Consider the following 17339-nt stretch of genomic DNA (forward strand, 5'->3'; position numbering starts at 1 on the left):
ATCGCCAGATGTTAATCCCATCGATCATGTATGAATTATGCTTCAGAAACAGATTGCTCCTCATCTGCATAATGATTATACTAGACAAGGTCTTTAAGGTTTTCTTAGACAGGAATTGATCTTATTGCCTTAAATGGAAATTGATAATTTAATTTTAAGGTTGCCAAAGAGGCGTCAAGCTGTAACTAAAGCTGCTCAAAGAAACACTGATTATTATACACATTTTTTGTTAGATTTTTATATTTTATACTGACTTTTATAAAATCAGAAGAAGGCGAAATACCAAACAAAATATTCAAACAGATGCCAGTAGGAAAAAGAACAAGAGGAAGACCGAAGCTGAGATACTTAGAACAAATAGAAAATGATATAACAACCTTAAAAATAAAAAGCTGGAGAAAAAAAGCACGAAACAGATCAGAATGGTGAAGAATCCCGAAACAGGCCAAGACCCAAAAAGGGTTGTCGAGCCAGTGATGATGATGATAATGACGATGATGATGATACTGACTTTTATGTTAAAAATGTTTATTAAATTAATTCTTAGCGTTTGTTTGGTTATTTTATCATAAAGAAATCATAGTACACTAAAATTAAGCTAAATTTATTGCTGACTAACCAGGCATTATAACGGTATGGTATCACTTTTTAAAATCTAATCAAAATTGATGTGTATATGGGAAAACAACTTTCCCAGATATACATCCTTAGACATCCTTAGACGTCCGTTGCGAACGTTGGCTATTAACATGGCAATTCTGATCTTGTTAGCGGCGCTTCTGAATAGTTCGACCGATGTGAGCCCGAACCACTTCCTCAGATTTTGGAGCCACGAGTGTCTTCTCCTGCCTGGCCCTCGCTTACTGTCTATTTTTCACTGGACAATCAATTGCAGTAGACGGTACTTATCGTGTCTCAATATGTGGCCTAGATATTCAAGCTTTCTTTGTTTAATTGTATTCACGATTTCTTTCTCCTTTCCGATTCTTTGGATTACCTCTATGTTGGTGACATGTTCGGTCCAGGATATACGAAGAATGCGTCGGTACACCCACATTTCGAATGCTTCTAGTTTTCTAGTGAGCGTCTCCGTCAGCGTCCAGGCCTCCACACCATACAGTAAGATCGGAAAAATGTAGCATTTAACTAGACGTAGTTTTAGGGGAAGAGACAAATCCCTGCTTATGAGGAGCTTTTTCATATTGCTAAATGCTGCTCTAGCTCGTTCTATTCTCGCCCTAATTTCTGTGGCCTGTTCCCATTTTGCATTTACGTTGGTGCCAAGGTACACATAAGATTCTACATGGTCAATTAGTATGTTACTTATCCGTCAATCCGTTATCCGTCAATTAGTATGTTACAACTGTCGAGCAGGCTGTTGCTTCCTGCTTATCAGCATCCACTTTGTCTTCTTGAAGTTGAGGCTCAGGCCGTATTCCTCACTAACTGAATAAACTCTTTCCATTACCTGCTGTAATTCGTCTATGGTACTGGCAAGGATCACCGTGTCGCCGGCATATCTTTATTGTTCGTTAACTCGCCGTTTATTTTTATGCCCTCATTTGCATTTTCCATACATTTGTTAAATATTTCTTCGGAATAAATATTGAATAGGAGTGCGGATAATATACACCCCTGACGGACACCTCTTTTGATCTGCACACTTTCAGTGAGTTCGTTGCCAATTTTTGCTCTTGCTGTTTGACCCCAGTATAGGTTTGCCACAATACGAATGTCCTTGTCGTCAATACCTGTCTTTCGCAGAATATCTATCAATTGTTCATGATTGACATTGTCAAATGCTTTTCTAAAATCCACAAAGCACAAATACACGTCCTTATCAACGTCTCTACACCGCTGTATAAGCACCTGGAGAGCGAAAATTGCTTCTCTAGTTCCAAGTGCTTTCCGAAAGCCAAACAGCGATCTATCAATATTTGACTCACATTTATCATATATTCTTCTATGAATGATCTTAGTGAACGCTTTAGTGACATGATTGATCAAGCTTATAAGCCGGTAGTCATCACAGATCTGGGCATTTGGTTTCTTCGGGATTGTAATAAATGTTGACTGCAGCCAGTTCTCCGGGATTTTACCGCTATTAGTCTAGTCTAGATAATTGCTATGTATCATAAAGTGTATCAAAATAGTTGCGGGATTTATTTCAGGAAGAACAAGAATGAAATATAAATAATATAAAAAAATTATATGAGCTTATAAAAAAATCACTGTATATAGTATATAATTTACTCTCGCTTAATAAAATCGACACGTTGCACGTCCAACTTTTATATTTTTACTTCCCATCTGTTATTATCACTGTATGATTCTATCATTCGGATTTTTCTTTTGTAATAGCCCGAAGCGCTAATACAATGATGGCGTTTTTTATTCGTATTTCACCGTTTGAAAAGCCAAAATCTGATTTTATTTCCTTTTATTAGGATAATGTATTCGGGGATTTCGCCTAATGGAAAATTTGATTTTTTACTGTACTTTTTTGATAAAAAATAATATTACTACGATGAAAATCTGAATATACAGTAGATCTGTAAAATCGTTCTAAATTGTGATTTAAAATTTTAAATTTGTTAAAAGAATGTAAAATATAAAGGGTGTGTGCTCCTTTTTCGCATTATTTTTTAGTCGTTTTGATTGTTGGTGATGCCGTGATGCCGCGAAGTTAATCTGTCCAATTTAATTTTAGTTGTAGTTTGCTTCAGAATGAAAGTTGTGAAGGTCGTCCTTAATCGACTGTTTTATTGAAAAACATCGACCTGGTTCGTGAAATTAGTATTGGAATATCTCAGTAGTTTACCTTACAATTGACGCAAATATTTGTTTTTGCCTAACTGAGACATCAGAATCATAAGATCCGAAAGGAAGACTCCACATACGTGGTCAAACTCTTAGTGGTAAAACTTGTTTGTATTCTATCCACAAAATAGTATGAAATCCTACTATTTCCTGGTCGATGCGGTTATTTATATAGCCAATCGAGGCGCCCTTCTCTCGAACGGTCTTTAAGAAAGTTTGTTGTGATTGGTCCTGTCCGTGTGTAGGTAGGATGGGTCCTACTAGTCGGTCTTGTGATCTGATGGATTTTGACTTTATCTTTAATACCATTTTCCATGTTGTGGGAAGCCTTGGAGCATCATCTTTTTGGTTTAGACAGCTGGGACTATTTTCTATTTCTATTGATTCTCTGATTTCAAATTTTCTTTTAATTTCAATGTTAGCTAGTATTCTAGTTTGGTTCAGGTTTATTGCATGTCTTGTGTTTGAGACATGTTCTGCAAGGGATGACGTGTTTTCCTCCTTTCGATGGCATTTCGATGTTCTTCTCGGCTAACATTGATTCTTCGGTTGGTCTGCCCGATGTACGACTTGTCACAGTCCCCACATGGAATCTCGTATACTTCTTGATTTTCTAAGGATATTTCTGTTTTGGCGGTGGGTAAAATAGTTTTAGAGAGATTTTTGTGTCGGTATTAAATATCGTTTCTATTTTGTGTTTTCTTAGCACTCTCCATATTTTCTCTATTGTACCCTTTACAAATGATAGAATGGCTTTTGCAATCGGTTTTGCGTCTTCTGTTGGGTTCTTAATTACTTCTTGAGCATTATGATATATGTTGAGAAACCGTTTTTTCTTAGCGCTGATTTCTGCATTTCTTTATTTTTTGTTTTTTGTCTGTGAGCCTTTCGATTTGTATCATCAGAGTTTTAATGACTGAATGTAATTGTACAGGATGGTGATGTGAATATGCATGTAGACATCTGTCGATATGTGTGAGTTTTTGGTATACTGTGTATATCCTATGTGTCCGTTTGCCTTCTTTATTATTAACACATCTGAAAATGATAGTTGTTCGTTTTCTTCCAGTTCCAGAGTAAACTGGATTTTATGGTGGATATTATTGATGTATTCTAAAAATACCTTTAGTTTTGTTTCACCATCTGTCCAGGTTATAAAAGTATCATTTACGTACCTAAGCCAAAGTTTGGGTTTATGTTGGGCTGTCCCTATTGCTCGCTTTTTTATTTCTTGCATAAACAGGTAAACAGGTTTGAAGCCAAGCTCAAACCAAGCTATACATTATAACCTTAACATAGTATGTTACTGCATTGATAACATTTAGTACAAGTAAAAATTGACATCGCATTACAGATAATGCCAAAATTCATCTAATAACAGAACTATCTAATCAACCAGTTGAAACAAAACTTAAATATTGCTGAATATAAGCTGAATTTTACCTAAATTAAACTCTTAGATCTTATTTATTAGTCAGTCTATTATATATAATTATTGAGTAGATTGTAACTGACCAGGAGTTTTTAATTGAAAAAAATGTAGATAATAGGATTATATAAAATATTTACTTATCTCCGAAATAACAGTGTAATTTTCGTGCTATAAAAGAGTACAGAAAAATTATTTTCGTATTTCTAGTCTCACCGGTATTTATTGTCCACTCACGTTGATTTGTAATTACGAAGCCGACGTTAACTTTCGACTGGAAATGCACCGACGGTCGACCCCTGAATCTAATCTAAACTTTTTGCTCGAAATTGCACCGGAAACGATTTCGTTTAGATTAGTTAACATGCCTTTGAACGGTAATGAATCTGTCTTCGTTGACGTGTCGTTAATCTTTATTTCTTACGGCGCTTATTGCGCTTTTTATGTATCCGATAAAGCGGTTAAAGCATTTTAGCCTAGTAATGAAAGAACTTATATTTGGGGAAATACGGCTACTATTACCGGCTAATACGGCTACTATTATCAGAGATACTGCAATTGACATACTGTAACGAGTCCGCCACTTCAATAATCCTTTCATCACTTTTAAACAAAATCTTTAAAATCAATATCCATTAAATATCTCTTCTTCTCATGGCGCCGTCTCTTTTCGAAGGTTGGCAATCCAAATGGAATTTGTAGTTTTGGAAACTGCTGCTCGACAGATTTCTGCGGATAAGCGGTCGAACCATCTCCTCAGGTCTTTCAGCCACGAGTTCTGGCGTCTTCTTACTGATCTTTTGCCCTGTACTTTTCCTTCCAGTATAACTTGAAGTAATTCGTATCTTTCGCCTCTCAACACATGACCCAAGTATTGCATTTTCCCCTCTTTGATTGTTCTTAGTAACTCGTTTTGTTTACACATGCGACGAAGTACCTCAACATTAGTAACTCTTTTTACCCATGGAATTCTCAGCATTCGTCTGTATATATACATCTCAAAGGCATCTATTATTTTTTCTATTTCAGAGTCCATTGTCCAACTTTCACAGCCATACAGTAAGACAGACAAAACGTAACATCTGATCATTCGGATTCTAAGCTGCAAACTAAGGTCTGATCTTGTAAAAAATTGCTTGTTCGATTCTTGATAGAATTTCTTTTTTTGGATTACACTGACTATTGATATTTGCTCCCAAATATTTTATGGAATTTACCTGTTCTATTATTTGACCCTTGGCATTTATTATATTTTGTAGTTCTTGTGTGTTGCTTGCTATTAAGACGGTATCATCAGCATATGCCGATTCCGTTAATCGGAAGTGTCACTCCTCGTCGGATTTGTATATCTTCGGATGTTTGCCAGTATAGTTCTGAGTTAATTCGCAAGTCTTGTTCGTCAACTCCAGTTGTTCTCAGAATTTCTATCATCTTTTGATGGTTAACACAGTTAAATGCTTTTCGATAGTCAATAAAACATGCATATACATCTATATTCATGTCTCTGCATCGTTGCGTTAACACATTTAAAGCAAAAAGTGCCTCTCGTGTTCCCAATCCGTTTCGAAATCCGAATTGAGTGTCACTCATCTGGAACTCACACTTCTTGTAAATTCGTGTATGGATAATTCTGAGAAAAGTTTTAAGGACATGAGACATCAAGCTTAATATTCGATAATCATCGCATTGTGAGGAATTCTATTTTTTTTTTTTTTTTTTTTTGGTAATGCTACGAATGTTGATTTTAGCCAGTCTGTTGGTATTTTATCTGTGTCATATATCTTATTGAATAGTGCTGTTATTAAGTTTAGGCTTTTACTTTCGTTATCTGCAATTAGTTTTATTATTTCGACATTGATATTGTATGGACCGGTGGCTTTTCCATCTTTCTGAGATTTTACTGCGTGGATCACTTCTTCTTTGGTTATTTCTGGGCCTTTTTTACTTATTCCATTATCTGTGGATGGTGGAGAACAAGGTCTATCGTCGTCAAAAAGAGTTTGTATTCTTTCCATCTCTCTACTTTGTCTTTTGTACCCATAATTATTTTGTTGTTATCATTTTTTAATATTGTTGCTTGTCTCTTGTTGTGTCTACCTATCATTTCTTTTACTTTTTTATGAATTTTAAAGGTGTCATATTTTTCCTGAAGTTGTTCGATTTCTAGGCATTTTGTTGACATCCTGTTTTCTTTCGCCTCCCTGCACTTTTTTCTAATGATTTTGTTGATTCGCTTGTATTCTATTGGGCTTGTTTTATGTTTCGTCTTACGTCCATGAGGTCCATGATCTCTTGCGTTATCCATTCTTTTTCTTGGTTGTGTTTTATGAACCAGATGTCTTCTTCTTGTATCTTTGTTATTTTTGTTTTTAGGGCAATCCATGTTACTTCAATGTCTGTCTGTACCAAGTTTTCGATCGTTTTTATTTCTTCCTCAAGCTTATCTCTTAGTAACTTGTAATTTCTAAGTTGGTATTAAGCAGCGACTTCAAGCGGCAGTTTTGGAAAACTATATACATGCTTCTTCCGACTAGGGTCACTCTTATTCTGACCAGGTAGACGTAAAGTTTTTTGTTTAAATTAGTAGACAGCCAGAGATGTGCTGATATTTGTTTTAAGAATATTAAATTTCGTTTTTTTGGGAAGAATAGAAGTTGGAGTAAAGTTTGGTTTGTTTTTGTGTGTGTCCCGTTTGGTTTATAGGCCACTCTGAGCCAGTAAGTGGATCTAATTATCAATAAAAACGGGAAAGTATAAAATCATCAGTCATTTTGATTTCTAAAATATTGCCATTTCTCCTTTTATAGTTGGTATATGTATAAATGTCATTTTTTACATCATTTCATTAAGAAATATTCTAAATCTAAATCTATTTATAATATGAAATCATATGTCAATTTTCTATTTTACTTCCCAGCCTTAAAAACATATAATTATCTATCTTTGTTCAGTAACTAAAAATAGTTTGTCTCATACTATTCTTTTATATTCTAAAATAAATTCAGAGCATGCTTTTCGTTAAAATTATCTATTTAATCAATCCATATCACATTAGATATTGTCAAATCATTAGAAGGTCACAGTTTTACAAAACCATTAAGATTTTTTACTTTCTTACAAGGTTCCTTAGTAACTTTTTGTATTACCTTTCAAGATTAATAAACCTTGAATTTTTCCGTACTTTTTCTCTAGAGTAAGAAGGAGTGCTAACACAAATATTCTTTTTAGCCTACTGAAGGAGTTAATCAGTAGTCAAGGGGAAAGATTCATTATTTTGTTTCTTTGGGTTTATTTTAAGAAAAAGGGTTAAGTTATTCCCTAGGCGGATTATACACCTGATCCCCAGGGTTGATTCTCGTCATTCTTAGCTGTTCCTTCAGAGGTCCAGATATCTACCAGACTATTCCCGGACAACTTCAGGAAACCAGCCGGAAGGACCTCCCTCATTGATTAGAGTGTGGAACACTGTCAATTTGTACCAAGTTTTTTTATCCATCCATTTTAATAATTTTTTTTATTTATTGCTTTGGCACCTATCCCTCAGAATAGAGTGTCCATATTACTTTATTAGTACTTTTAATTAAAAACTGAAGTACATAATTACATTTCTAACAGGCCAGTAAATTACCTTTTTAGAAAGAATTAGTACATTTTCTTACTTATATTTATTATTTGTAGATTCCTTAAATAGTATTAGATCCCTGCAGTAAATTGAAATTCATGTATAATCAGGGATAAATTGTGTATAATCAGGGAATTTTTTTGTATATAACTAGGGTAACTATACATAAGTGGTAGTGGGTAACATAAAGAACTAAGATAGATTGTATATATTTGGCTGGGTATTAAATTTGTTGTTAAAACTAAATATTTCAATTAATACCCGTTTTTTTCCATTTAAGCAAAAAGGGTATATATCATTACAAGATACCTTGGAAGGTATAGGAGTATGTGAATACTTTCTTGGCGCCTACTCACATCTTGAGAAACTTCCATGTTCTATCACTTACATTCATATTTCTTTTTTATTACCTTGTCATCTCGTTTCTCATTCTACGGTCTCTTTAGGGCATGCAAATTGGCCGAATCCTCTTTTGAGTGTGAACTAGTCACTCTCCGGCATAGTCCGCTAGCACAGCCTTCAATTTATTGATCTTTTTGTATTCCAATTTGGTTACATTTTTCTATATTTCAAGTTTGTTATATTTCAAATTCATATTTTACATGTTCCTATGTTTATCGTACTGATCTAATCTCTTTCTTTGTGAGGATTATTATTTAGTAAATCAAGGTACATTTTATAGTTGACCCTTAGTGGCGCACGAAGACAACCTTCCTTAATTCATTTGTTTTTTGTTACATTGGCGCTCTATTGTAATTTGTTACATTGGCCACAAATACTTTTTATTACAATAATTAGAAACAAGTTTGACAATAAAGAGATCTGGTGGTAGTCAAACGAAGTTCAAAAAAAGTTTATCTAAACCATATACAATAGAAACAGGATTTTTGGATCATAGAGCTCAATGTTTAGTGTATCTTTGAGAGGATGATGTTCATCCACTGCTGGACATAGGTCTTCCTCATTTGTTTCCATCGATATCTACTCTTATCAATTCTTATATATTTCTTGGCCACAATAGGTTTAATATCCTCCGTCTACCTGTGCTTTGTTGTATACTGTGTTGCAGCCCGTCCGTCAATAGTTTGTTCAATTTATCAATTTATTGTCCACTCACGTTGATTTGTAATTACGTAGCCGACATTAACTTTCGACTGGAACTGCACCGACGGTCGACCCCTGAATCTAATCTAAACTTTTTGCTCGAAATTGCACCGGAAACGATTTCGTTTAGATTAGTTAGCATGCCTTTGAACGGTAATGAATCTGTCTTCGTTGACGTGTCGTTAATCTTTATTTCTTACGGCGCTTATTGCCCTTTTTATGTATCCGATAAAGCGGCTAAAGCATTTTAGCCTAGTAATGAAAGAACTAATATTTGGGGAAATACGGTTACTATTATCAGAGATACTGTAATTGACATACTGTAACGAGTCCGCCACTTCAATAATCCTTTCATCACTTTTAAACAAAATTTTTAAGTCAATATCCTTTAAATATCTCTTCTTCTCATTCTACGGTCTCTTTAGGGCATGCAAATTGGCCGAATCCTCTTTTGAGTGTGAACTAGTCACTCTCCGGCATAGTCCGCTAGCACAGCCTTCAATTTATTGACCTTTTTGTATTCCAATTTGGTTACATTTTTTTACATTTCAAGTTTGTTATATTTCAAATTCATATTTTACATGTTCCTATGTTTATCGTACTGATCTAATCTCTTTCTTTGTGAGGATTATTATTTAGTAAATCAAGGTACATTTTATAGTTGACCCTTAGTGGCGCACGAAGACAACCTTCCTTAATTCATTTGTTTTTTGTTACATTGGCGCTCTATTGTAATTTGTTACATTGGCCACAAATACTTTTTATTACAATAATTAGAAACAAGTTTGACAATAAAGAGATCTGGTGGTAGTCAAACGAAGTTCAAAAAAAGTTTATCTAAACCATATACAATAGAAACAGGATTTTTGGATCATAGAGCTCAATGTTTAGTGTATCTTTGAGATGATGATGTTCATCCACTGCTGGACATAGGTCTCCCTCATTTGTTTCCATCGATATCTACTCTTAGAAATTCTCATATATTTCTTGGCCACAATAGGTTTAATATCCTACGTCTACCTGTGCTTTGTTGTATACTGTGCCCGTTCGTCCATAGTTTGTCATTCTCTACGTCCAATTTCAGGATTATCCCGAGCACCATGCCCGACCCATTGCCACTTGAGCCTTGCTATATGTTCCACGACATGGAAAATAGTCTCAATAAAAGACTCTTCGTCGAGATGGCATTTATCACTAAAATAGTTAATCTAATTAATAAGAAATCAGATGTCGAGCATCTGAGAGAGATTTATGCTTATTTACTATATCATGAAAAACAAACATTATAAATCAAAACACATATTTAATACATAATTAACTAAATATTTAATAATTAATTAAAATTGTAATATTAAATTTTCTAACTAAAACACAACTTATACAGTAAATGTCAATCAAATCAACCCCTATGACATTAACGACATGGAACGAATTATCTTCTCACATAGAACAATCAGAAACATTCAATATTTGGTATTTCTGGTACTTAACCATATGGACAGTTGTTGAACTAAATGTCTTTTTTTGTTTTTAACTTATATTATGTTTGTCCCAATATTTTAAATATGAAAGTAAATTATACAAGCTTTTTAAACTAAATGTTACCATGTCGAATCTAGCTGCAATCCACATTGCATCCATAAAGCATATAACACACAAAGGTCATGCCAACACGCTGTGCGACAAATAGGTGTAGCACAACCGACGTTGGAGATGTTTAAGGCACACAACACAGGTCTGGTATTCGTTTTCCTATTTGCCACTTATTCAGCAAGATTTCCAGCGCATCTACAACGATGTTGCCGCCCATTTCTAACATTTTGGACGTTATACGATTCTCGCCAGGACCTTTTTTAGTTGTTGTAAGACATGATTCTGATTCTGATCCTGATTTCAATAGAGGATCTACCTTTTATCAACATAGAGCTGTTTTAATCTAAAATCAATTATCTTAAGCAAACTAATGACTTTATTATATGATTTTTCCAAAAAAATTTGCGCTTTGTAACGTCAGTTTATCGACCAATCTTTATATTAAAGTATTTCCACGGATTATAACAATTTGCGTCTATTTTAAATAGGAGTTAATTATCGATTTTCGTGATCCTTTGTACTTTTCTCTCTCCGCTTCTGAGTAAAGGTTTACAAAAGGGAATATTTGTAGAAAATCGAATCCTCGGAGCCAGCCAAGGTATGTTTACTTTGCACACTGGATAATCCCCTTAATTAATTCGTAGCCGAAGATCTATTTTATCAAGGTATACGGTGGAGAATTAATGGTAAATAAGTATTCATCTGAAGTAAATCGATTTTGGTTTGGAGAAAGCGAAAGACACGTCACGTCTGGAATTACTGAAAGTATATCAATAGATAAAATGGAAAACATCGCAGTTTAAATCAATACAGTGTTAAAGAACTATATAATACAGAACGAGATGCCAAATTAAAACAGGCTTTTGTATAATATTTATTAAAATGTATATTCGTTGTGTACATAAGTGTTTATATACGATATTAAATGAAATTGGATCCTTTACATCTCTATTTGTAGCACTATGAATTTTTCTTATAGTAAATTGTTGGAAGCTCAAGACCACTAAAAATTGTTAGATCTTAGATACGTAACGAAATTTTATCAGCCCATAGAGCAGGCGGGTTTTAGAAAAGGCTATGGAACAAACGATCACCTACTGGTAATAAAAAATCTTATAGAAAAATGCACTGAATATAATAAACCACTAGCTTTAATATTTGTCGACTATGAAAAGGCATTCGACACCGTAAATCAACAAAAAATGTTGGAAGCCTTGACAGAATGCCGAATTGACTATCGGTATATAAATATAATTAAACATATATACCAAAACGCAACAGCCAGTGTTAGAGTGGGTGATCGTCAAACCCAGAAATTCCCGATATAACGTGGAGTATGCCAGGGGGACACCATATCGCCGAAACTGTTCACTACGCTTTTGGAATATATATGTAAAAGGGCAAAACTGACCGACAAAGGCATAAACATAAACGGAGAAAAGCTTAGCCATCTAAGGTTTGCAGATGATATTGTACTAATAGCTGATAGGATAGATGAGGCCAAAGAACTTTTAAATCAGCTCTACCTTTCCTCGCTAGAAGGGGGATTGAAAATAAATATATCTAAAACCCAGATGATGACAAATCTTGTAGTCAGCGAAGATATATGCGTAGGAACAAGATCCATAGACCAGGTAATGGCCTATAAATACCTAGGTCATGAGATTCGCATAGGAAAAGATAACCAAACCGTTGAGCTTCTCCGTCGTATAAGACTGACTTGGACAGCCTTCGGCAAGCTGAACCATATTTTCAAATCGTCTGATATACCAATATGCCTTAAAAGAAAAACGTTTAATCAGTGTGTTTTGCCAGTGTTAACTTACGGTGCCGAAACGTTGACCATGACAAGGAGAACAGTTCAAAAGATCCGTGTGTGTCAAAGGGCGATGGAGCGTGCTATGGTGGGCGTTTCACTACGAGACAAGATCCCAAATCGCCAGCTACGACAAAGAACAGGAGAGGCTGATGCAGTAGAGAGAGTAGCAACACTGAAATGGAACTGGGCAGGTCACGTGGCTCGAATGACAGATAATAGATGGACAAAGCGGATACTGGAATGGAGACCAAGAGATGATGCCTACCGAAGCAGAGGTCGTCCACCAACACGTTGGACTGACGATCTAAAACGTTGTCATAGGAATTGGATGCAAGAGGCACAAGATCGAAATAGATGGAAAATTATGAGGGAGATCTATGTCCAGCAGTGGATAAGCGAAGATTGAATGATGATGTAACGATATTTGGGATAAGAAACATAAGGTTCTATAGAAAGATTCGTCAATAGTCTTGATAAAACGGATAGTAAATTGTTCAATATAATATAATAAATATTTATATTTTGATAAAATAAAGTATCAATCATTCAACCTTTAACTACCCGCGCTGGTGTACAAATAAAATAACTGCGATAAAGACCAAATTCAGCATCCTCCACTTTTAACATTTTATGTAACCTTCGACCGATGTGTTTACTATAAAAAAAATTGCACTTTGATAGATGAAGAATTAGTTGATTTATCTATCATTTCCTTAGTGCAGTACAGTTTGGTGAATAAAATAAGCCGTGCGGTTAGGACTATAAGTAACATTAAATGCCATTTAGAGGCTTTTATTGGTCCAGTAAATTGGTGTTTATGTTGATTTTTGAACCTTTTTATTATTTTAGGTAAAAAGTAAAAATAAGAAACCCCAACAAATTAACACAGATGGAATTAGAGAAGCTGGCTCAAGTTATTTACGATAGCGATTCGGAAGAAGAATTACCGAACGACGATGCTGATACTTTTTCTGAAGAGTACAAAGAGGAGACTGAACATGACTCAGAATCAGAATTCGAAGGTAACGACTCCAATGATTTAGAATATGTTGAACTTAACAGTTACTTTATTACCAAAGATATACTGACTAGATGGAATAAAAATTCATTAAAGAGAAAATTTAGTAAAATAGGCGTCAAACAAAAAATAAGGGATATTTAAAAGAAGTTAGTTGTGGTTAGACCACCATTTTTAAGAGAACGTGATGCAAAAGATGTATCAAAAGTAGAAATACAAGCATTGTTATCTGGGTACAAGAAGCAAAATCATAACCACTTTTTGGAACTTTGGACAATAGATGGCATCGGCTTTGAAATTTTTCGGACATATATAAGCAAGTCGATTCGATGATGAAAGTATCAGAAATCAAAGAAAAAAGGTAGATACATTCGTAATGAATTGCAAAGACAAATACACTGAAGATATTTCATTTTTAACGAGCTTTATCGTAAATAATAACACAAATACAAACTAATGCATGTTTCTGAGAATTGTTGTCAGCTTAGAGGTTTCCTGTGTATCAAAGAATTCCAATAGTGCCGATGTCGCGGAAAAGTGCACACTTCCCAAAATCAACGGTACCTGTAACTGCCACTTGTTTTAAATGTCTCATTTGGGCTTCGACTTTCTGTTCAAACCCAACGAACAAACGTTTATTATTGCCACCATTAGTGTTTATTAGTGCCAATATTAGGGTTTATTATTGTTTATTTTTTTGCCAAAAATGCCTTTGACTGTTGTTAAAACGGCACGAATTGTTGCGTTTGTGGAAGACGGTCACACTCAACGGCAAGTCGCAAGAACTGTTGGCGTAAGCCTTTCTACGGTTCAACGAGTGCTTCAGCGCTTTCAGGAGATGGGTTTGCTAACCAGACGACATGGCTCTGGACGAAAAAGAACGACCACGGCACGAGATGACCGTTTCTTTGTGTCTCAGGCTTTACGAAACCGGCCCTCAACTGCGGTTATGCATAGAAATCGACTACATGAAGTACGAAATCGCAATGTTAGCGTTGTAACAGTCAGAAGACTTCGTTCTTCTGGACTATCTTCTCGGGTAGTGGCTACAGGACCGCCACGTCACCGAGCGCATCGAGTTGCACGTCTAGCTTTTGCTCGACAATACGTGCATTGGGGTATTAACGATTGGAGCAAAGTGTTATTCTCAGATGAATCCCCTTTTTGCCTAACTGGATACGATGGACGTATAAGAGTTTGGAGGAGAACCGGTGAAAGATTTTCACAAGCTTGCATTGCTCTAAGAATGCTATTTGGTGGAGGCTCGGCTATGGTTTGGGGAGGTGTATCTCCCACTTCCGTACATAACTAGCCTTCATCGAAAATGGATCCTTAACTGTATGGGTATACCGACAAAAGGACGCGGAAAAAAGGACGCATAAAAAAGGACGCGGAAAAAAGGACGCGTGGAAAAAAGGACGCGTGGAAAAAAGGACGCGTGGAAAAAAGGACGCGTGGAAAAAAGGACGCGTGGAAAAAAGGACGCATATTATTAATGAAATACTATAAATAGTTTATTTTAATTGACAATAGCAATTACCCCCGTTTATCCCCTATATATAATTACAGAAAATGATTCTACCTAACCTAAAATCGGTTACGGTAAAAGTAAAAAGTGAAAAATATTTATATGAAAAAAAACTTGCCTTCACACTTTATCCAGGCTTAGGACTGGCAGCAGAAGCTGGCGTGTTTACAAGTTTTTTTTTTATTTTTTTTAATTTTTTGCTTTTTTTGGAATTTTTTTGTCATTTTATTTTTTTTGTTTTATTTTTGATATTAATTTTTTTTGTATTTTTTTTATGTTTGCAACTGAAAATTGTGAGCAATGCCTCTCAAATATTCTAAAGTTGGCCTGTCAGCATAATCGGCAACAATAGCCCTTATCCTGTTTGCTGTATCTTGATATTTTCTTTTGCGTAAAGGTACATTGCCCGAAATGTACTGCTCTATTTTCAAAACATTTAAATCATATTCTTTTTTTAGAGAATTAATAAATTTCCAAATATTCGGATGTGCACTATTGAGAAGAGAAGAAAAGCTGTTGTGCCATCCTTCGACAGCATTATTAGTTCGAGGTATATCTTGGTCTGCCAAATCGTAACAATTCCATACATTTGCTGGAAAAAGGGGTTGTCTTCGATTTCCTTTTCTAGCTAATCTCCCTATCCAAGTGTCTTCAAAGTAATTAATCAGCGGCACTAGTAGTTCTTTATTTTGTGTATAAAAATCGCTATTGAGCCCTCGTACACTCTGACTACATGGTTGTCTGGAACAAACGCAAGAGCTGTCAATTGTCTTAGGTGAAGGGCGAAGTCAGGATTCTCAATATATCTACGTTGCAATCCGGCACTTTGAATATGACGCCACATACACTGCGAGAAATGAAAAAAACATACGCGGATTCTCACATTTGGGAACTCAGTTTGTGCAGCATTCATTGCCGCTCTTTCAAAGTCCATCATTATTGTTAGAGGGCGCAAGGCCGGATTCAACACCTTTAGTTGCTGAAAAACGCGTGTATAAGTCTCTTGTGTTTTGTTCGTTAGAAGTGCAAATACAGTCGGGATTACATTACTGTATCGCACTCCATGAATTGTGTATATTTGAGAAAACAATGGTGGTGCTGAGTTAAATGTTCCATCGGCATACCAATGATCGCATTGTTCCATAAATCTTAAATTTCTTTGTGTTGAAAATAACAAAATACGTTCTTCTTCTGGCCCGCTATCAAATAATAGAAATAGCTCACCACCTGTAGTTGTTTTATATTCTTCAGGAAGCACAAGTTCTTCTAAATTTCTCGGATTTGCGGGCGGGCGTATCTCCTAGCTCGTTCCGAACTCTTTGCACAGTTTTTTTTAACGACGACACTGATGGAAGTTGTGCCGTAGCAGCTAAGGAAAGTCCTTGAGAAATTTCACTTACTACACCTTGGGTGGAGTGTTCCAGTTGTTGTGCAACTTCTTTTATCCGGTTACAAGCTTCTTTTGCTTCAATCTTTGCCGTGTCTGCAACGTGATTATGTTCTGTGGATTTTGTAATTTCATCCACAACGGTATGCACTCTTCCTGTACATTTGCACTTATTATAAGTAGCACACTTCCAAATTGTCTTTTCACCAATCACTCGCTCTTTTTTATGGAGAAATCCATTATAAAGTAACAAGTTGTTGCCTTTTTGGCTTTTCACAAACGCTAACACCATCTTAGCAGTCTGATATCAATTTGTAAAATGTTTTCTTGTTAAGAACAGAATAAATTACCTACCGCGACAAGTTTCCCCTATATAAACAATTTGGTTAATGATGTTTTGTTATATCGGACCTTTTGTAATATTCATTTCTTAAAAACAATTATCAAACAATTAGAAAGTTTTATTTTCTTACTAATCGTTTCTATTTACATTCTTAACATTACCTGCGGAATTCACCAACCTTCCGGTTCGCGTTAAACCCTCATTAGACCCCTTACTGGGCTGGTACTTGGGTTTTTCTAATCCCATACATAATTCTGATAATATGGAATCTAACCTGTTTCAATACCAGAAATCTTGAATCAACATTATATTAGTATTTATTATTTTACTTAAGATATTTTAGTCCTAAGCCTCGATAAAATGTGAGGTCAAGTTTTTTTCATATAATTATTTTTCACTTTTTACTCTTACCGTAACCGATTTTAGGGTAGGTAGAATCATTTTCTGTAATAACATATGGGGATTAAAAGGGAGTAATGGCTAATGTCAATTAAAATAAACTATTTATAGTAATTCATTAATAATATGCGTCCTTTTTTCGCGCGTCCTTTTTTCGCGCGTCCTTTTTTCCGCGTCCTTTGGTCTCGCGTCCTGTTTTCCGCGTCCTTTTGTCGTAGATTCAACTGTATGAAGGTACATTACGGAGATTCTGGAAAAATATGTTATGCTCACCATG

This window comes from Diabrotica undecimpunctata, chromosome 7 (assembly GCF_040954645.1).
Source record: "Diabrotica undecimpunctata isolate CICGRU chromosome 7, icDiaUnde3, whole genome shotgun sequence".
In the NCBI taxonomy this organism is placed as follows: domain Eukaryota; kingdom Metazoa; phylum Arthropoda; class Insecta; order Coleoptera; family Chrysomelidae; genus Diabrotica; species Diabrotica undecimpunctata.